General features: G+C 35.6%; 1 pseudogene; it reads left to right on the top strand.

Annotated features, from left to right (window-relative positions):
* The first annotated feature begins 18,216 nt into the window (after positions 1-18,216).
* On the top strand, positions 18,217-18,316 carry LOC138823699 (U6 spliceosomal RNA; annotated as a pseudogene).
* The last annotated feature ends 4,625 nt before the right edge of the window (positions 18,317-22,941 follow it).

Genomic DNA, 22,941 nt, shown 5'->3' with positions numbered 1-22,941 from the left:
TTTTACTATAGGAATCTTTTGGAAAAATAGACTATATATCTTTGAAATGAAAAGAGTAAAAAATAGTAGCATAAAATGTTTAGAAGGGAAGTGGCGCTGTAGCTCAATTGGTAGAGCGCTCGCCTTGAGCTGAAGAGCTGAGGGACAGCGCCCAGGCCCAGAGTTCAAGCCCCACGACCGACAAAAAAAAATGTTTAGAGGGAGCGTATATATTCAGAAATATATATTTATATGTGTGTGTATAAATGTTATGTGTAGAAAGTCATATATTTTTAGAGGGAACTTGTCATTATATATATAAATTTATGTATAGAATTATGTGCATTATAGTGAAACAAACATCTTAAAACGTAACTAAAATTTACAAAAAATCATCAAACCAAGTGCTGGTAACTCATGCCTATAATTCTAGCTCCTCTGGTGGCTGAGATCTAACAATTGTTTTCACATCTAGCTCCGACAGTACATGTTAGATACTTATCTCCAATTAACCATTCAAAAACAGAAATTAGCCCTGTGCTTCAAGTTGTGCATTGCTGGCCTTGAGCACAAAAAAGCTTAGGGACAATGCCCAGGACTTGCAAACAACAACAACAACAACAACATATCTCACATTAATTTCACAAAAGCATTTTTTACCTGTTGTGAACATTTCTTAGAAACATGAATACATGCCCATGGAAAATTTTAAGTAAAAAGGATAGAATATTTATGTCTATTTTAAAGACATGACTATTTAGGTTGCTTAAGATATTTAGGTAATGATTAGGAATTAAGAATAATGATAGGCAGGTAATAATTGGGACTGTTCTTTTATTCTGTTTTATGATAGTAATAAAATGATACTTGTAATGATTATATAAAATTACTTTTGCTTGGTATTTGAATTATAATAAGTAATAAATATTTTTGAAGTTTTTTTTTATTGTGAAAATACTGTACCAAGGGGTTACGATTACATGCGCAAGGTAATGAGTATATTTCTTTTCAAGCATTGTTGCCTCCTCCTTTGTTTCCTCTTCCCATCCCTTTCACCTACCCCCACACTGATCCCCACTTCCTCCCTCCCCCATTCCTCGCCCAAAGTTGTAAAGTTAGTTTTTCGACATAACAAAAAATACCTCCAGATTTCACTGTATTTGATGTTAGTATAATTTGTAGAGTGGAAGAGAAAAAACAAATAGTTTAAATAGGAATACAGGTGGAACCATTGCAACAATGAAATGTACAAGTCACTATGTTGAAAAATGAACTTTACAACTTTGGTGGGAGAGAGGATTGGGTAAGGGGAGTCTGGGGTTTGATGGGAAGAGGAAACAAAGGAGGAGGCAACAATTCTTGATAAGAAATGTACTCATCATTTGTCCATGTAATTGTAAACCATCTGTATGGCATTTTCACAATAAAAAAATACCTCTCAGTCCTATATCTCAACATTACCAGACTTAACTCTCCAATTAAGAGACCTAGACTGTCTAGTTGGATTAAAAAGCAAAATTCTTCTATCTGCTCCCTTCAGGAGTCACACCATAAAAACAAACACATTTTGAAAGTGAAAGACTGGAACAAAATCTACAAAGCAAATGATCCCCATAAACAGGTGGGAGTTGCAATCCTAATATCAGATAAAATAGACTTCAAATTAAAATTAGTGAGAAGAGAAAAAAGAAGGTCAATACATACTAATTAAGGGATTGCCCCTTCAGGAGGTTATTACAATTCTAAATGTCTATTTGTCAAACAATGCAGCATGCAAATTTATCCAAGCAACACTACTTTCCCTCAAAGCTCACATAGATCCAAAGACATTAATTGTTGATGACTTTAACATACCACTATCCCCACTAGATAGATCAACTCGGCAAAAACTCAATAAACTGCAGATCTAAACAACTGCAAGGATCAACTAGATTTAACAGACATCTAATGAATATTTCACCCACCAGTACTCAGCACCACAGAGAACATTTTCAAAAACTGACCACATTTTAGGTCACAAAAGTCCAAATTCAGAAACTTTGAAGTTATACATTTCATTCCCTCAGACCACAGGAAATAAAATTAGAATTCAATGCCAAAAGCCACCAAAGAAAGTCCTGTAACACATGGATGCTGAACAACACACTGTTGAATCAAGAGTAAGTCATGTAAGAGATTAGAAAGGAAATTCAAGTGTTCATGATATTCAACAAAAATGAACACACAAATTACCAGCTCCTCTGGGACACAGAAAAGGCAGTACTCAGAGGCAAGTTGGAGATACATGAAACCAACAATTTAATGACACATCTGAACCTCCTTGAAAAGGAGCAGCAAGATAAACCCCAACCCAGTAGATGGAAAGAAATAATTAAAATTAAGTAAGAATTAAATGAATTAGATTCCAAAAAAAAACATAGAAAGAATCATCCAAACAAAGAGTTGGTTCTTCAAAAACATTTACAAAATTGACAGACCCTTAACAAATCTTACCAGAAAAAAAAACTCACCCAAATAAATAAACTCAGAGATGAGAATGGAAACATCACCAGAAAAACAACCAAGATTCAGAACATTATATGGGAATACTTCTCAAAACTATGTTAATAAGTTTGAAAACTTGGAAGAAATGGACCTTTTCATAGCAAATATCGACATGCCGAAACTAAACCAAGATGAGTTAAACCATTTTCAGAGGCCCATATCAAGCATTAAGATAGAAAGAACAATAAGAGCAGTCCCATCTAAAAAAAGCCGAAGACCAGACAGATTTACATCAAAATTCTACAAGGCCTTCAAAGCAGAGCTAACACCAATAGTACACCAACACTTCAATGAAATTAAAAAGAAAGTTCACTACAGAACTTATTCAACAAGGCCATCAAATCCCTCATCCCCAAACCAGGCAGCGACTTGTCATCAAAGAGAATTTTAAACACATTTCGTTGATGAATATTGATGCAAAACTTCTCAACAAAGTTTTGGTCAATTGACTTCAACAATTCATCCAAAAAATAATACACCACAATCAAACAGGATTCATTTCAGTGATGCAAAATTGGGTCAATTTCCACAAGTCAATTAATATAATATATAGCAACAACAAGAGCAAGGATAAGAACCACATGGTTATCTCAATTGTTTGAGAAAAAAAAAAAAACATTTGACAACATCCAACAAACCCTTTATGATGAAGGCTCTGGAAAAATTATGAACCCAGGGACCATTCCTCAATAGAATCAAGGCTGTATATGACAAACCTACAGCCAGTATTATACTTAATGCTTAAAAACTAAAGCCATTTCCTCTTAAATCAGGAAGGGGACAACGGATTGCTGGGTCATAGGAAAGCTCTATGTGCAGTCTTTTGAGGAACCTCCATACGACTTTCCAAAGCGATTGAACAAATTTACACTCCCACAACAATGCAGTAAGGTTTCCTTCTGTCCACCTCCCGTCTAGCATCTGTTGTTATCAGATTTCAACTGTAGTGAGGTGGTTTCTCAATAATGTGTTGATTTGCATTTTTTATAGCTACGGAAGTTGAGCATTTCTTCATGTGTCTATTGGCCATCTTTCTTTCCTCTTTAGAAAAGTTTCTTTTTATTACTTTAGCCCACTTATTTATTGTGCAGTTGTTTTTTGAGGATTGTTCTGGGGGGGGATTAATTTTTTGAGTTCCAAGTATATTTTAGATATGAGACCCTTGTCTGTTGTATGGCTAGATAAGATGTTCTCCCAAACCGTGGGCTTTCTATTGATCTTGCAAGCTCTGCAATTTCATGCAATCCCATTTGTCCAAACTTTCTTTGATTTGTTGTGTTTCTTGGTCTCTATTAAGAAAATTTCGGCCCGTGCGGCATTTACCCAAATGTTCACAAACAAGACCACACTGAAGCTACCAGCACGACTATGTTTATTGCAGCATTATTTACCATAGCTAAGATGTGGAACCAACCCAGATGCCCCTCAGTAGATGAATGGATAAAGAAAATGTGGTATATATACACAATGGAATTCTATGCCTCAATCAGAAAGAATGACATTGGCCCATTTTTTAGGAAATGGAAAGGCTTGGAAAAAAATATTAAGTGAAGTAAGCCACGCCCAAAGAAACATAGGTCCCTTGGTTTCCCTTATTAGCGATATCTAGTATATATCTGAGTCAAGCAGAAAAGGTCAGATAAGTTGATGTTAGGGAAATGAACCTTAAGATATGTATTCCAATGTTATTTTTTTTCATGGGATTTTTCTAACACATTTGTAAGATTATTTCTTTGTTGCTTTGTATGTCCCTTCCCCACAGTATGACCCTTGTTTTCACTGAATTTGATTTCGGTATAATTTGTGGAGGGGAAGGGGAAAAACAAATCGTTTAAATAGGGATACAGGTGGACTCATTGCAACAATGAGATGTACAAGTAGTTTGTTGAAAACGAACTTTGCAACTTTGGTGCTGTGTGGGGGAGGTTTGGGTGGGAGTGTCGGGAGGATGGGAAGGGCTTGGAAAGGGAATCAAAGGAGGAGTCTACAATGCTTTAGAAGAAATTTATTCATTATCTTGCCCATGTAATTGTAACCCCTCTGTTAAATATTTGCACAATAAAAAAATAAGGGGACAAGGATGTCCACTCTGTCCAGTTTTTTTTCAACTTAGCATTAGAATGCCAAGCTACAACAATATGAACAATAATACAAGGTGCAAATATAGAATTGATCCAAATAGGGAAAGATGAATAAAACTCTCCCTCTTTGTAGATGACATAATCTTGTATTGAAAGAATCCAAAGGACTCCACTCCCAAATTACTCATAGTGATTCAAAACTTTGGCAAATAGCCGGTTATAAAATTAACCCTCAAAGACAATGGCTTTTCTCTAATCCAACAATGAGAAAAGTGTGGCTGAAACCAGGAAAACGACTCCATCTATAATAGCTTGTACTTCTCATTGTTGCAACAGGTCCACCTTTATCCTTAAATGACCAGTTAGTCCCCATCTCCTCCACAAATTATATCGGCATGAAATAGAGTGAAAGCAGGGGTTATATTGTGGGGGAGGGACATACAAAGCAACAAAGAAATAATCTTATAAATGCATTAGAAACAAATGCATGAAAGAAAAAAAACGTTAAAATACATATCTAAGGGTTCATTTTCCTAACATCACATTATCTGACCTTTTCTGCTTGACTCAGACATATACTAGATATTGCAAATAAGGGAAACTATGGGACCTAGGTTTCTTTGGGCTTGGCTTACTTCACTTAATATAAATTTTTCCAAGTCTTTCCATTTCCTAACAAATGGGGCAATGTCATTATTTCTGATGGAGGCATAGAATTCCATTGTGTATATATACCACATTTTCTTGATCCATTTATCTACTGAAGGGCATCTGGGTTGGTTCCATAACTTAGCTATGGTAAATAATGCTGCAATAAACATAGTTGTGCTGGTAGCTTTAGTGTGGTCTTGTTTGTAAACATTTGGGTAAATGCCCAAAAGTGGGATTGCTGGGTCATAGGGGAGGTGTATGTGAAGTCTTTTGATGAACTTCCATACTGCTTTCTAAAGTTGTTGAACAAGTTTACACTCCCACCAACAATGAAGTAAGGTTCCCTTCTGTCCACATCCCCTCCAGCATCTGTTGTTGTTAGAGTTCTTGAGTTTTGCCATTCTAACTGGGGTGAGGTGGTATCTCAATGTTGTTTTGATTTGCATTTCTTTATGGCTAGCGAGGTTGAGCATTTCTTCATGTGTCTATTGGCCATCCTTCTTTCTTCTTCAGAGAAGTTTCTCTTCAAGTCTTTCGCACACTTATTTATTGGGCAGTTGTTTCTTTGAGGATTTGTTGTTGGGGGATTTAATTTTTTGAGTTCTAAGTATATTTTAGATATGAGACCCTTGTCCGTTGTATGGCTTGTGAAGATCTTCTCCCAATCCGTGGGCTTACTATTGATCTTGCTAGCTATGTCCTTTGCCATGCAGAAGCTGTGAAACTTCATGCAATCCCATTTGTCGAAACTTTCTTTGATTTGTTGTGTTTCCGGTTCTCTATTAAGAAAATTTCAGCCTGAGCCAAGGAGACCTAGGGTTTGACCTATTCCATCCTGTAATATTTTCAGAGTGTCAGCTTTGACTCCGTGGTCTTTGATCCATTTGGAGTTGCTTCTGGTGCAGGTTGATATATAAGGATCTATCTTTATTTTTCTACAATTAGTTAACCAATTTTGCCACTAGCATTTACTGTAGAGCCTGTCTTTCTTCCATTCTATTTTTTTAATTGTATTTTATTTTATTTGAGAACATACTGTACAGAGGGGCTACAATTACATGGGCAGGATAATGCATACATTTCTTACCAAGCATTGCAGCCTCCTCCTTTGTTTACCCTTCACTTCCCTTCCCCGCCTCCCCCCTCCCCCCACCCAATTTTACCCCCCTCCCCCCACCCAATTATACCCCCTCCCCCCCACACCGACATTGTAAAGCTGGTTTTGACATGACATTTTGTACTTCTCATTGTTGCAACAGGTCCACCTGAATCCTTAAACGACTTGTTTGTCCCCATCTCCTCCACATGTTATACTGACATCAAATATAGTGAAAGCGGGGGTTACACTGTGGGGGAGGGACATACAAAGCAACAAAGAAATAATCTTATAAATGCGTTAGAAACACATTTTTTTTAGTTCCCTTATCGAAGATTAGATGGCTATAGGTCTGTAGGTTCATTACTGGGTTTTCAATTCTATTCCATTGGTCCTGAGGTCTGTTCTTATGCCAATACCAAGCTGTTTTGATTACTATGGCTTTATAGTATAGTTTGAAATTTGGTATTGATATTCCTCCAGCAGTATTCATTCTGTTGAGGAGCCTTTTGGCTATTCGGGGTCTTTTATTGTTCCATATGAATTTTTGGATTGCCTCTTCTATTTCCTTGAAGAATGAGGTTGGAATTTTGATAGGTATCATTTTGAATTTGTAGATAGCCTTGGGAAGTATTGCCATTTTCACGATGTTAATCTTTCCAATCCAGGAGCATGGGAAGTTTTGCCGTTTTCTAAGTTCTGTTTTGATTTCCTTTTTCAAGATTTTAAAGTTTTCATCGTAGAGGTCCTTCACTTCTTTGGTTAATTCCTAAGTATTTTATTTTTTGTGTGGCTATTACAAATGGAGTTGCTTTAGGATCACATTTCTAACAGTGTACACTCAACATATGTAATGTGCATGTTCATCTAACTTTATATGAATTCTTGAGTTAAAAATCTATGGTACAGCTTAGCCTTTAAACTCACAAAATGTTTGTAATTTAAAAGTTGATACTACTGGAGAAATAAAACCTAAGAATGTAAAGGAGTCAGGGAAGTTCACTTTTTATCCAGCCTTGGCAGAACAGTCTTTGAGAAACTATATATAATTAACCAGCAAAAAGCTGGACTGGAAGAATGGCTCAAGTATTGGAATACCAGTAATGAGCAAGATTGCTGAATAAGATGTTGAGGCTTTTGCATACATGCAATCATAAAAATATATACAGAGGCACTTATATGTGCACAAATACACATATGAAGCAACTCTCAGAATATGTGGAAAAGTTAGAAAACAATAGAAAACATGTCCTGAGTAAGGCTAGAATCAAGTGATAATTTTTAATTTTAGAAAGTCCTCAAGTGAACTTTCTTCAAAAAAGTTTGACTATTACATAGATAGGGACCAGAGATAATAAGAGAGACAAGTAATCATTATTAAAGTGATCAGATCCATGGAGGAATGAATCAGAGACTCCTGCAGGTGCATCTGATAATATTCATATCCTGTGTCAAATGTTAGAACATGTTTGAAAAGAGTACATGAACACTCTGAGCACTGCAGTGGATAATATTCCTGAGAAGTTCAGAATTGCTAGTCTGTATCTAGATTAAATAAACAAGAAACTATGGAGGGGCAATTTGATACAAGGCTAGAATTCTAGCCCTCAAACTAAGATAGGAGATTAGATAGTGGAATTACACAGTGATACCTTTGCTGGACCAGGTAGTATAATTTTGTCTTAATAAAACGAACCAAACAGGAAAGGAATACAAAGTTGGACATTTGGGCTAATTTTGTCATTATGTTTTGAGAAGTCAAGTTTCCTATTGAAATGCAACTCATATATAATCTTCAGTTGTGTTTTAAATGCTCTCTTCATTACAGAACATTGTTAGATGCAAAATGGTTAGTGATTCCCATCCAAAATTTGAAAAAGTTAGTAATCATCACTCTGTTAGATTCCAAGGAAACGATGAAGGATTACAAAAACTTAAGCCTGAAGAAATAGCAAAGTTAATCTAATGAAGGACTATGTAGATCTTGCTAAATTAGAGTTTAGATTTAAAATAAATATTTTGGTTTTGATTGTAATTTCATATTCTATAGGATACTTACAAAATTCTTTTCAAGTAGAGTGTTTAATTGACAAATTTACAAATGTTTCTTGCATTCTATTTGCCTAGAATATTCTTTCATGAGAGTTATAATTAGAACTCAATTAATAGATAATTCCAACACTGCATGTATAAAATGATAATGTGAATAATGTATACAGAGTTGCCAACAAATGGATGATATTAATTTATAAATTTAGAAAAAGGGCAATTTTTTGAAGCTTGGGTATAACATGGTATGAAGAGAATAATTGTGTGACATATTTCTTCTACCTGTATGTAACACAGGAAGCAAATTTCTTAATTGCGTGCCTTTGTATACAGTGAGAAAAATGCTAGGTTTGGGATTTGTTTTTATTTTTGTTTTTGTTTTATTGGTTTGTCCTATGGCTTGAACTCTGGGACTGGACTGTCTCTTAACCTGTTTATGCTCAATGCTCGTGCCCTACCACTTCAACCTCAGCTCACTTGTGTCTGTCTTTTGCTGAGAAGTTTATTGGAGATAAGAATCTAGGGATCCTTCCTGCCTGGGTGGGCTTTTGTCAATATCTACTGCATTGGGGTCCCTGGATAATGGTAATGAAATCACCAGGACATAGGGGATGCAGAGTGCAAACAGCAATTGCCACTGCATGCTGTGCTTTATTTAAATGGTATTTACAGACAAGCAAGCATGATCTTTGCCAAGATTTGGTCAGAAGACATTCACACAAAAATTTCAACAGATACATTTTTACTTGACCTCTGAGACAATGTCTTGGCATATTATTATCTAAACTATTTTAGAGCAAGCTCAAACCACTTCTTTAATATCAGGAAAATGCTTGACCAGCTGCTCATCTATGCTTAAGCAAGCAGAATAGCTACTTCCTCAGCTCCCAGGAGTCTGTGACATGTGTTTTGAGACAGGCAGAAAGAACATTTTCCCTCTTCTTCCCGGCATGCCAAGAGCTTTCCTAATACTCAAATACAGTCCGCAGATAATTCTGAGGCCGGAGCCTGCATCATTCTGCCCCTTTAACATAGACCCTGAGTCTTCACAATTTCCTTCTTTTTTCTTTTGTTTTAAAAGTAAAGCTTTCCACAGGGTTATCATAGATGCTTGCATTGGTTTCATAAAAATGAAATATAACAGTACCAGTGCAAACAAAATAATAACAATCATGTAGTGGCCATAGTTTCAGCAAACACCTGCATACACCTGGATTCAGATGTAAAGTCTTTGCAGGCCCTTAAATATGTATTCACATCCCCAGATTTTTTAATAGGCAAAAGGGCTCGTCTACAGTCCTCATTAGCATTCTCATGAGCCAACATATGCAGCAGTTGTTGCCATGCCACAACAGTACGTTTCAAGGTCACTTTTAATCGTGATAAAAATTCAACATAGGGTTTATTAGGTTTTTGAATTACTTTAGTCCAAGAGCCATAATGCTCTCTACCGGTGGAATCCTTTCCCATGCCTCAATACCTATGTCTCTTAACTGCTCATGGATCTCTTTAGGAGAGTTTACTTTTATATGAGCATCCGCATATTGTTCTGTTCCACTTAACATTGGAAACGTTATGATCTGCAGGTGTGGATTACTGCTCTGTGCATTTTGTCTAGCCCTTTTTGTACATAACTCAGTAAACCACATTTGCCATTGTAGGTATTTAGGTGTCTTAAGCAAGGCTCTACAAAGCATCTTACAATCCATGGGAGCAAATTATTGTAATGTTGGGCAAGCCCATTAAGCAATTCCTTAACATAATGAGACTGAGGTCCATACAACTGCCTTCTTAAGTTTACCAATATCATCAACAACAACACCTTCATATCTGGCTGGTTGAGCTATACCATTCATAAGGGGTGGTCGAATTACAGGATAAGAAAAAAATAGGCATTTCATCATCAAACTCACTGTATTTCTTTCAGATTCAACCCTTCCAATTGTTTAACAAATGCATCATCAATATTAGAAGCACCATCATTTGTACATTGTTTACCAAAAGTATCATGTACATTAAATTGTAACTGAGCAATCAATTGAGGAGCTGTAGAATTTCCAGATAAATACTGCTGTATTAAATTCTAATCGTGTATAGATTTATTACATTTTACATTAGTAATGCAAAAGGTAGTAAAATTCCAATCACATTTTAACAATAACTGTTTTTCCACAACCAATAACGTTTTTCCTAACCATCCTACTGTCAGTTTAATAATATTAATCTGTGTTTATAATAGAGCATAAATTTCTACCTGTGAGACCCACAATTCATGTGAATCCCGGTGCCATTCTTCCACAAAGTGCTTAGTTTGTAAGGCAGTGTGTAGGGCAATTCCAGACACCGCAGCAACAGTGGTAATAGAAATTAAGTTTAAGATCACAGATACAATGGCTCCAACCATACGCTTTGTACGTTTTAGTAGTTTGGTAAAAAAAAAAAAATTCAATAACACTATCCAAAGAATTTTGGGACCATTTTCTTCCTAATTTAACAGGTAGCCAAATATGAGTTCTTTGTTGTAATATCATTGTATTATCACTGTCATTAAAATTAAGAGAGGAATTAATGCAAGAATAAGGAGACAATTAAAACAAGAAATAGTAGGAGAAAATGTAAAATTTCCCACTAAAAATACATAAGGCAGAGGTACACAAGCAGTTACATCATAAGATTTGTACAAAGTAAAATTATAAGTGGACGCAGAGTTCGACGTCCCTGAAAATGATCCATTTGATAGCATCACGGGTTTCAGCACCGCTCTGACTTTCCAAAGATGAGTCTGAACAGCAGTGGGTGCAGCCATGAAAGCCCATTGAGCATCTGCAATGCCTCCATCTCCCCAGGCCATCAGTTGATTTCCAGTAAGTGATTCATTAATGGTTTCCAGCATCCTAGTAACATTTGATAAATCACATCTGGTAATATTCCATTCTGAACATGTATTAATAAACTGTCCGAAAGGTCCCTAATTATTAAAATTATTGAACACTTTTCCAAATTTTCCTCTACATTCTTGCCACACAAAAGGCAGATATTTTAAATCAATATAAGTAAAATCGGGACACATAGGTAAGGATAACTTGCCAACAAAGGTGACACTTTCCCAGCTACTATTAATGGACCAAGTATTTAATCACTGCAGCTGTGTTCTAGAATTGGAAGTGCGTTTCCCAGGTAAAACCCAATGTTGCCAATTCATAACTAAACATGGAGGAGGCCCCAGACAAACAGGCAAGGAATGAGTATAGTAAGTAAAATTTAAAAAGCTACCATCATCCTTATTGTAAAATGTCAAATTATTCCAAGAAGGAGACAAAACAGCAGGAACATTATAGACGGTTATATCCATGTCTCCCCAAACAACAGGTTCCAATAAAGGAGGGTTAGGAACAAAGGCCCAATAAGTTAAATTAGCCTTAGCATGGACAGAGTTTACAGTAAGCAGGGCACACATGGCCAAGAACAAGTTCTCAGTCGTGACAGGTTTACCATTGCATTGTAACATCTTTTGTCCTTCTCCAGTCAACTTTTTAACCTGCCACCAGGTGGGCAGTGGGGATTTCTTTTTCCTCAACTGGTGGCCGATTCCTTGCAGGATACGGGGCTGTCCTCACTGGGCCGTGTCTGTATCCATCAGGCAGGAAGCTAGTATTGTTTCCATGCTGTATAGACACAAAACCCTATCCTAGCCCCTTATGTAATAATTTTCCTAGTTGCTATTCTGCATCCAATGCAATCTTAATCCATACGGGAGCATTTAAATAAGGTTTTTCTGATATTTGTTCAAAATGGCACTCAGCTCTAGTTAAAATATCTCCTTGTGGTAAGTTAAAAATATTAAGAGCAAAAAGAGCTTGATGTAAAATTATTTTAGGATTTTGCATGGAAAACCACAAAATATTCATACCTTCATCCAAACTTTTCCTCCTTTTAAATTTTTTGATTTGTTGTTTTAGTGTTCAACTATGCTTCAGCAAGCAGAAGAGATACTTCCTCAGCTCCCAGGAGTCTGTGACATTTGTTTTCAGATAGGGAGAGAGAACACTTTCCCTCTCTAGCCTGGCATGCCAAGAGCTTTCCTAATACTCAAACACAGTCCTCAGATAATCCTGAGGCCAGTGCCTGCATCATTCTGCCCCTTCAAAATAGACCCTTAGTCTTCACAATCTTTGAACTGTAATCTTCCAATCTTCACCTCCTGATTATCTATGATAGTTAAAAAAGTATAAATATAAATAATATTTTCAAGAATACCAGTGGAGGAAAAATGATGCAACCCTGTTTATAGTGGTGTTCTTTCCAGAATATGGAGGGCATCACATTAGCAGAGGTGCAGTGTATTTCACAATGGGCATAAGCTATTCTTGATATGAATTAATGGAATTTTGAGGTGCACCCTACAAGTTGGAAACTGGTGGGCTAGGATGACTTTATGGCATGAATCCTGTGATTGATGGTCATAGAAATAATAGCTTAATATGATAAACAACTTCTTAATCTTGAAGAATTAATTATCACATGCTTCATAGTTTTATCCCATATCAGAATGTGGCTCTTTTTCTGTTCACTTCTCAGTCTGTAACACCCCATTGGAAAATGCATCTACTGCAGAATTACATAACATGCAAACAGGTATATTTTGAATCTCTCAGGTATGGAATGTTCAGAATTTGAAAATGAGTAGTTATTAGTCATAGGAATTTTGAAGAACACATACATTCTGTCCTATTAACAACTTATTTACTTTTAAAAGTTATGCGTTTCCATAGAATTAAATTGTTTTCTGTTTTAGTAAAACAAAATATTAATTTATTCTATTTTCAAAATATTGGTAAGTATATTGTGAAAAAATTGTCTAGTTGGATATCATTCAAGTTGATGACCCTCTGATAAAGAAGAGATAATTAATTCAAATTAGATGCCAAATAATACTGATTTTTAAAAAGTTACTACATAAAGAATAATATTTCCTCTACAAAAACAGTGAAAATTTATTTCATCAGCTTATTTTTTAAATTTAATTTTAATGTGAAAGTGATGTGCACTGTGGTTACAGCCATTGTAAGGTAGTGAATACATAACTTTTCAAACGTGTTATCCCCTCTCTCATTTTTCTGTTTTTCTTTCACCCTAATACCCCTCCCAAGTTGTAATGTACATTTCCAACTTATTGTCTTGTGAGAATTGCTATTGCATTGGTTTGCTGTTTGTCCTTTTTCTCGCCATTTTTTTTTTGTTCCTGTTCCCTTCCCTAATTAAGGTAAATGTATACACAATACACAGGGTACCAAAATCAAACACATCAGGGGATAAACCATAGGGGAAAATCTCAAAGAAAATAGAGATCACATAGTACATCAAAAAAAAAGGCAACCGCAAATAAATATCTGTTTCCATATCTTGGAGTTCATTTTGCTCAGCAACACCTTATATGGTCAAATATATGCATAACAAAGCCACTGGAAAATAGTAGTTTCATGGACACTATATCATGAAAACAACATATCAACTGTTTTTGATGGTAAAGGTGGGATTAAGATTGGTGAATTCACGATTTTGATAAAGGAATTTCAAAAGATTTAAAAATTTATGAAAGGTAACTTTTAATTGTTCAAACTTTTTAACAACTTAGCCTATTAAGAAAATTTAACATTGTCTGGGAAAATAGGCTTTCATGCAAAGAAATCCGTGGAGACTTAGCTGAGAGGGAGCAATGTGGGTGAATTTGGCTTATTTTCACACTAAACAAACAAACCTCACAAACCTTGCTGTAAATCCTGTAGGTTCCCTTGAGAATTGTCCTTACCCAGGAAATATACTCTCACTGTGTAAAACAAAGTTGTACTGGAATTTAAATTCAAAATTCTTTTTAAAAAAGACATCAAAATTTGTGAATTGACATTTAATTACCAAACAGTAATTCTCTGAAAAAGAAGGAAATATAATTCAAAATCACTTGACTTTATTAATAGTAAGAAAAAAGAGTAATGAAGAGAGATGAGAGAAACCATAGAGGACTGTTTTCTCTCTGGTTGTGTAATGGGTTCTTGATCTTGATTCTTCCATTCTATCTTCATAAGCTATGAATCCACAGCTCAGGACTGATGTAACCAGTTCAGACAAAGAATACTCACAGAATGGGGGCTCGGAAAGTGGCTCAGTGGTAGAACGCTTGCTTTGCATGCCTGAGGCCCTGGGTTCAATTCCTCAGCACCACATAAGCAAAAAGAAAAAAACCAGAAGTGGAGCTGTGGCATAAGTGGTAGAGCGCTAGCCTTGACCAGAAGAGCTAAGGGACAATGCCCAGGCCCAGAGTTCAGGCCCCACGACAGGACCCGCCCCCCCCCCAAAAAAAAACACAGAAGAAAATATTTGCAGTAGATGTAGGTGACTTATAACCTTAGACAATCTATTTAAATCTCTTCAAAATTCTCCCCTACCCTAAACTGCCCTCTTTGAACAGCTTTGTTTACTTTTCCCAAGACTGCCCTTCATTAACTGCATAAAATTTTGTGAGGTCATATAGATACTTTCTAGGGATTGCTGTTTGTTTTTGATTTTTGTGTGTTTTTGTTTGTAGTTGTGTTTTTAACTGAATTTCAAAAGGTTGTGCAAGTGTGTTACAATTAAATATGTCCATCTAATTGTCCAATGTTCTTGGATCAGAGTCACTCCCATCATTCTCAACCAACCCTTTCTCCAAATTTATTTCAGATTTACCACTTCCTTTATTACATGTGTACATTGAGTATTCTAGCTGTACTTGCCCCTTGTTCCATTTTCATTCATTCTATGTCTTTACTATTATTCCTTTCTGGTTTCAACTTCCTGATATTCATTCTATTAAACTGTCTGTTAATACTTTGAAAGGTTTATATACATTTCATGGAGTTTCAATCCTACGTATACTTAAACTGATGTCAGCATATATTTCCATAATTCATTCATCTGTGATAACAATTTGCAAGACTGGAGACGTGAAGCACCTAAACATGATTTTATTCTCATCTTTTTGGAAGATTAATCTTTAGTCAACAAGAAAGTTTAAAAATCGCTTAGAATTTATAGCTAACTACCAGTTTTTATAAATGGCTTTGTGCAATGGTGTGTGATTATTTTATTTTACATAGGATATTTTCTAATACCTATAAGTTTTGGAAAAAGAAGAAAAATAAAATTTACTACTATAGAGGAATATGATAGAAATAGAAGATATATTTTAGGTTTGTCACATCTCTGATCAGTACCCATATTCAAGACTTAAAGTCATATTTCTTACTATGTTAGACAGATAGGGAAAATATATAATAAGGCAACACATGATAAGGCAACTATTAGTGACTTTTTAAAATGTACCTTCTTATGTGATGAAATTTACTTTATTAGCTAATATTTGGGTTTGAATTATGGGAGGCTGATCTATTTAACACATTTCTGGAAGGCACCTACTGAACAATGCAAATGGTGGGAGATACTATTTCTACACTTTAATGAATGGTTGAACTTATTGGGCATTAGTGCTGGGTAAATAAATCAACTCTATTGTAACTTGATTCCTACACTTGAGAAACTTTTAATGTCACTATCATCTACTTGTCAAGTGTTATTTTGGTGAAGATGATTCTAGAAATTTTATTTGAAAAGGAATATACTTGAAGGAGATTAAATGTAGGTTATCATTGGTTTGAGAATGACAACATTTTTATACTACAGAACCAAGTTTTACTGAAGTATCAGTGTTTTGAAGCATTAGGGTCTTCTCAATTAGTTTTTTAAAATTATATTTGACATCTAAGTCAAATTTTCCTAGCCTTGGTAGAACAATTATGGATTTATCATTCCAGGAAATTTTTTGGCCTACTTATCCTGGACTGAAATCTTTCCTTCATCATTAGGAGAGAGGTATTAAAAATAATCTTGTGACATTTGTGATTTTCTTTACTCACATGGGCTTGTCATCTGTAAATTGAAAGTTTGAACTGCAGTACTTTCACTCATATTTTGTAGTCTCCTCTTTCATTTGAAGTTGCCTTAAATTTCACAATTGTTTACTGCTAATTACTGCAAGGAATTGGGGCTCTGAAATATTATAGGAAATGAAAAATTGAGATGGGTCTTCAATTACTTTCTGTTAGCAGGTTGGATGGGCCAAGGTGAGAAGACTTGCCATTGTTATCTGATGATGCAGATAACCTGGGACCTGGTATCCTCGGACCCGTGGGTACTGCAGAAGAATAATAGCTTTTAGGCATACTATGGAGAAAAACACTTTGGGACCAGTGAGTTAATACAATAAACACAGCTGCAGTGTAAAATCTCTTCTAGATTAGAGGAAAACAATACTGTTTTTTTTTTTTTTTTACTATGTGAATTCAGAAGACCAAGAACACATAGAAGGTATCACAAGTTTATACCAAAGACATTGCATTGATACTTTTTATATTCGAATATATATTCTAAAACTAATTATTTAGGTTCCAATCTATTTATGGGAATAAATTTCAATTTATTTGTCAAATTATAAATTAATTCTAGTAAGATTCACTGTGTGAAATTTAAGATCAGCACATACAAATATAATATATATAAATATATATAATATAAGAAATTGTTATGCATTGTTCTGTTGTGGTTAGGGTATCAAAGGCAAATCTGTTTTAAAGTATTATTCCATTATCTCTACCTCAGTTTTTGGTAGAGTTAGACCTAAACTTTACCATTTGTAAATGTAAAGCCTGGAGGCAAGAGGAAACACTTTGATTAAAACATTACCAATTTAGGGCCAAATATCGAGGAGAAATATATAGACTTCTCCAGGAGCTATGGAAATATTTGGTGATACAAAGTCAGTAGTGTAAGTTCCTGCCTGGTTGTATGGTAGACAGGCCAGAATATTAAGTAAACATGCATATGAACAACTTTTGCACCTTCTTGGCTTTAGCTACTTTTGAAATAATAGGTATAATATACAATTATATATATATATATATATATATATATATATATATATATATATATATATATATATATAGTTTTTGTTGTTTGGGTCCGGTCGTGGGGCCTGAACTCTGGGCCTGTGCCCTGTCCCTCAGCTCTTCAGCTCAAGGCTTGTGCTCCACCACTTGAGCCACAGCACCACTTGCGGCTTTTTTCTTTTTCCTTATGTGGTGCTGAGGAATCAAACCCAGGGCTTCAGGCATGCAAGGCATGCAGTCTACCACTGAGCCAACTTCCCAGCCCAAACAATTATATTTTGATAAAATACCTTCTATTCTGAACAGTTAGGTCTGAAGTGTTCATCTCTCTATGATCCCTTGTAACTAAGATTAGTTTTGTTTCAGTAAGACAATCTATGCTGTCAGTGTAAGATATTCTGGTTGGTCTGTTCCTACATGGAAGAAGGATAAGGGTCAGGAAGACATTTATGCCACTGAGACCTCATTTAGGAAATTTTAAGCTGCAGAAGTTTAGAAGTAGATCTTAACCAAGGCTTACTTTGAATCCATTAGCTCCACAAAGATAACTCAGTTGATAAATAAGTAATTGAAAAGCCATCACCTTTGGACTTAGCTGTAAGGCTTCAAAATATGATCAAATTTAAAATGAAAATGACAAAATAGCCATTGACAAAAAATTGCAAATGTGAGTAATCGACCAAACAATATATTTTTTCCACTATAGACAGAAATTTAGAGCAATAAGATCAATAGCATTTTTAGGAACAATAAGGGTTCCTTGTTACAAATAGGCAACCATGGATATGTGCCTGTATAAAGATTGCATCAATAACTACTTAAATTTAGAGGATACTACATGCTTCAGCAGCAGGTCTACCCAAATTACAACAATACAGAGATTAAAATGGTACTTGCACAAGGATGGTATGAAAATTTGTTAAGTATTCCATATTTTTCATTCTTCAAATGCAAGAAATGAAAAACAGTTGTTAAAAAGTTGATTACAAAAATACAAGTGTAACAATACATGTAATTCATAGAATTAAAGGTTAGTTTGACATCAGTGTATTAAATCTTCACCTTAGAAAGGCCCTTACATAGCATAACCTTTATAAAACTTCAAATTAGATAACATTGTCATTTTATCCCAAAGAAATAAAATTTAAACCATGCTCATAGGGGGTTCCGGGAAGATGGTGGAGGAGAAGCTGAAGGCTAAACAAGCTCTCGCATAGAAAGCAGTTTTAGAGTTCCAGTGAACAGTCCTAAGCCAGAGAATCACACCAAGTATGCCATCACAGTACACAGAATTAGGCCAGAGTGGGAAAATCCAGGCAAAGAGGCAGATCTGAGCATTTGCCAGCAGCTTCGGCAGCAGCGGCGGCCATAGTCGCCATCCTGTAACACAGAGAGTCCAGGACAAAGGATCCAGATGTAGTGGGTGAACAGATTCTACTCAACACCAGCAAGAACTGACAAGGAGCAGACATCTTCATCCTGCGGTTCACAGACCAGAAACAACCCACGAACCAAGACTCGGCGAAAGTAGAAGCCTAACGTCCTCACTCCTTCTCAGGGAGCAGAGGAGAGAAGGCGACCCCTCACCCCCAAAACCGGACATCTCCATCTTGGATATTGACAAAGCTCGGTGGAGCTGCTAGCTCCAACTAAGGCCTTGGAAGTAAAGTAGAGTCATTTAGCAGGTCACAAGAACCTAAATTGACCTGCCAGACTCAGCTTCACCCTGGGAAATGTCACCCAGCTCAGGCGCAAGCCCCAGGAATGGCTTTCTTCACTGGGTAATCAGAGCCAGAGGCTGCCCCTCCCTTAAGCAGCCTTGAAAATCAATTGAAATTCAGTAAACATAAACCCAGAGAGTGGCTCCAGCCTGGGCTCGTGAGTTTCTAACAAGCTAGCCCCCAGGAAAAGGTAATGTTTGCTGAAAAGCCTCAACTCTACCCAGAACCTAGCCTCATCACAGCATCTCCAAACGAAGAAAAAGCCATCTCCCTCTTTTGTGATAATCAAAGCAGATCCCCCTCCCATTGAACTAACCTGAGAGAAGGATCGCAAAATCCTGGGTAAAGCAGAGCATTTTTTGGCCTGTTTAAACAAACTGACTTAAGCAACCAACCAAGCCACAGGAAAATCAAACACCACAAGCAGATCAGAGACTCCAACAAGAGGCTGGTTACAGACACAAGGGAGATACAGAATTTTTCCCACCACTCCCCAAAACAGCAAAATCTTTTTTCTATTTTTTGTACATTTTATAAAAATAATTTTCTAAAACTTTTTTTTAATTTTTAATTTTTACCTTTTTTGAAAAAAAAATGTTTCCTAGTACCTTTTTTTCCCTCTTATACATTTTATTTTAGGGGTATATTTGTGTGTGCATTTTTCTTTCTTTTTTCTTCTTTAATTTTTTTTTTGTTTTTTGTTTTGCTCTATTGAACTTCTGATCATTTTTTCTTTCTTTCTTATGCTTTTCATCTTTTCTTCTTTCCTTCTTTTTTATGTGACTTAATTGTTTTTCTACACATCCTCAGATATACCCATAGTCGATTATTAGACCTTATCCAACATTGTGAACACAATACACAAATTTATTACTCATTTCAAAACCTCTTAGACTTAAATTCCTTGATAGCAGTACTACCTCTTTATACCTATGTAATATTTTAAGTATTTTTATTTTTAAATTTTTCACATCTCCTTTATATCCCTCCCCTTCTGCAATATATGCATGTTCTTCTCTCAATATTTCGTTTTCGGGGCTACGTAATATTTTTAATTTTTACTTTTCTATTTTTTCTGGTCTCTTTTGTCCCCTTTCTCTTTCTTTTTTTCTCTCTCTACTTTCATCCTATTCAACCTATTTCCTGTTTTGAGATTAGGACTTAGTTAAGTTAACTTTCCCTGTGCCTTCCCACATCTCTCTATTCCTATTTTTTACCCACATCTCTCCCTAAACCTAATAATTTCTGGTTTGCCAAATTCACATTTGTGGTTTGTAGCCCATTAATATATAGTTGTTTGAAGTTGAATACATGTATCCATTGAACGAGATTGTATCCGCAGACTATTGACTGTGCAAATACAGACTTTGGTTGATGCTTGCCTTAAGTTAGTGTTCTAGCACAAAACTGGTGTTTCATTCATCCCAAATGGGCAGAACAAACCTGAAAAACACAAGAAAAATGGCAAGTCTGGGTATCTCAACTCCCACTCATGGTAATCAGGGGACCGAACAGATAATGAATAATCCAGAGGAAAGAAAAGATTAATCACCTATAAAGGGATACCAATTAGAATCACCTCAGATTTCTCAGCAGAGACAATCAAAGCAAGAAGAGCCTGGAATGATGTATGCCATGCCCTAAAGACAAACATCTATCAACCAAGAATACTTTACCCAGCTAAACTCTCCTGTATAACTGAAGGCCAAATAAAAACCTTCCATAGCCAAGAAAAATTGAAACAATACATCTCCACCAAACCAGCCCTACAAAAGTTTCTTAAAGTTGTCCTACACATAGAAAACTAACAAGACCACAATAAAGGCCAAGAAAATGCACCCAAACTGAGAATCCAAGAAGATAGGAAGAACCCAGTTTTCATAGACCCCAAGAAGGTAGTAACATGGCCAGAACTCCCAAATACCTCTCAGTCCTATCTCTCAACATTAACGGACTTAATTCTCAAATTAAGTGACATAGACTGTCTAGTAGGACTAAAAATCAAGATCCTTCTATCTGTTGCCTTCAGGAGTCACATATTATTGGTAAATACAAAAATATTTTCAATGTTAAAAGCTGGAACAAAATCTACCAAGCAAATGGCCCCCATAAACAGGCAGGAGTTGCAATTCTAATATCAGATAAAATAAATTTCCAATTAAAATTAGTGAGAAGAGATAAAGAAGAGGTAAAGAAGGTCGCTACATATTAATTTTAAATATCTATTCGAAAAACAATGGAGCACCCAAATTTATCCAAGAAACACTATTTTCCCTCAAATCCCACAGAGATCCAAAGACAATAATTGTTGGGGATTTTAACACATCACTCTCCCCACTAGATAGATCAACTCGGGAAAACTCAACAGAGTAACTGCAGATTTTAACAACTGCATAGATCAAGTATATTTAACAGACATCTGTTGAATATTTCTCCCAGCAGCATCAGAATACAAGTTTTTCTCAGCAGCACAGGGAACATTTTCTAAAATAGACCACATTTTATGCCACAATGAAAACTTGTCCAAATTCAGAAACATTGAAGTTATACCTTGCATTCTCTCTGACTACAAGCGAATAAAATTAGAACGGAACACCAAAAGCCACCAAAGAAAGTCCTGTAACACATGGAGGCTGAAGAACACACTGCTGAATCATGAATGGGTCATGGAAGATATTAGAAAGGAAATCCAAATGTTCATGCTATTCAACAAAAATGAGCACACAAATTACCATCTCATCTGGGACACCGCAAAGGCAGTACTCAGAGGCAAATTTATACCTCTGAGCTCCTACATCAACAAATTGGAGAGATCTGAAACCAACAATTTAATGAGATATCTGAACCTCCTTGAAAAAGAGCAGCAAGATATACCCCAATATAATAGATGGAAAGAAATAATTATTTTAATTAATTAATTAATTTTAATTAAAATTAAATCAATATTAAATGAATTATAATCCAAAAAAACCATTGGAAAAAATAACAAAGAGTTCGTTGTTCGAAAAAATTAACAAAATTGACAGGCCCTTCACAAATCTTATCAGAAAAAGAAGAGAACACACCCAAATAAATAAACTCAGAAATGAGAATGGAAACATCACCACAGAAACAACCAAGATTCAGAACATTATAAGGGAATACTTCTCAAAACTTTATGCTAATAAGTTTGAGAACTTGGTAGAAATGGACCTTTTCCTAGCAAATATTGACATGCCAATACTAAAGCAAGATGAGTTAAACCATCTTAACAGGCTCATATCAAGCACTGAAATAGAAACAGCAATAAGAGACCTCCCATATAAGAAAAGCCCAGGTCCAGATGGTTTACAGCAGAATTCTACAAGACCATTAAAAGCAGAGATCACAGCAATACTACTCCAAACCTTCAATGAAATTAAACGAGAAAGTTCACTACCGTACACATTCTATAAAGCCATCATAACTCTCATCCCAAAATCAGGCAGGGAATAATCAAAGAAAGAGAAATATAGACCCATTTCTTTGAGGAACATTGATGCAAAACTTCTCAACAAAGTTTTGGCCAAATGTCTTCAACAATGCATCCAGAAAATCATACACCACAATAAAACAGGATTCATTTCAGGGATGCAAAGCTGGGTCAATATTCGCAAAAATTATAATTCATCACATCAACAGGAGCAAGGATAAGAACCACATGGTTATCTCAATATATGCAGAAAAAGCATTTGACAAGATCCAACACCCTTTTATATTGAAGATTCTGGAAAAAATAGGAATTATGGAACATTCCTCAATAGAATAAAGGCTATATATGACAAACCTACAGCCAGCATTATACTTAATGGTGAAAAACTAAA

The sequence above is a fragment of the Dipodomys merriami genome, unplaced genomic scaffold, assembly GCF_024711535.1.
Source record: "Dipodomys merriami isolate MVZ:Mamm:240054 unplaced genomic scaffold, mDipMer1.0.p SCAF_1214, whole genome shotgun sequence".
Classification (NCBI taxonomy): Eukaryota; Metazoa; Chordata; class Mammalia; order Rodentia; family Heteromyidae; genus Dipodomys; species Dipodomys merriami.
The sequence above is the reverse complement of the archived record's forward strand: the minus strand, read 5'-3'. Positions and strand labels throughout refer to the sequence as shown.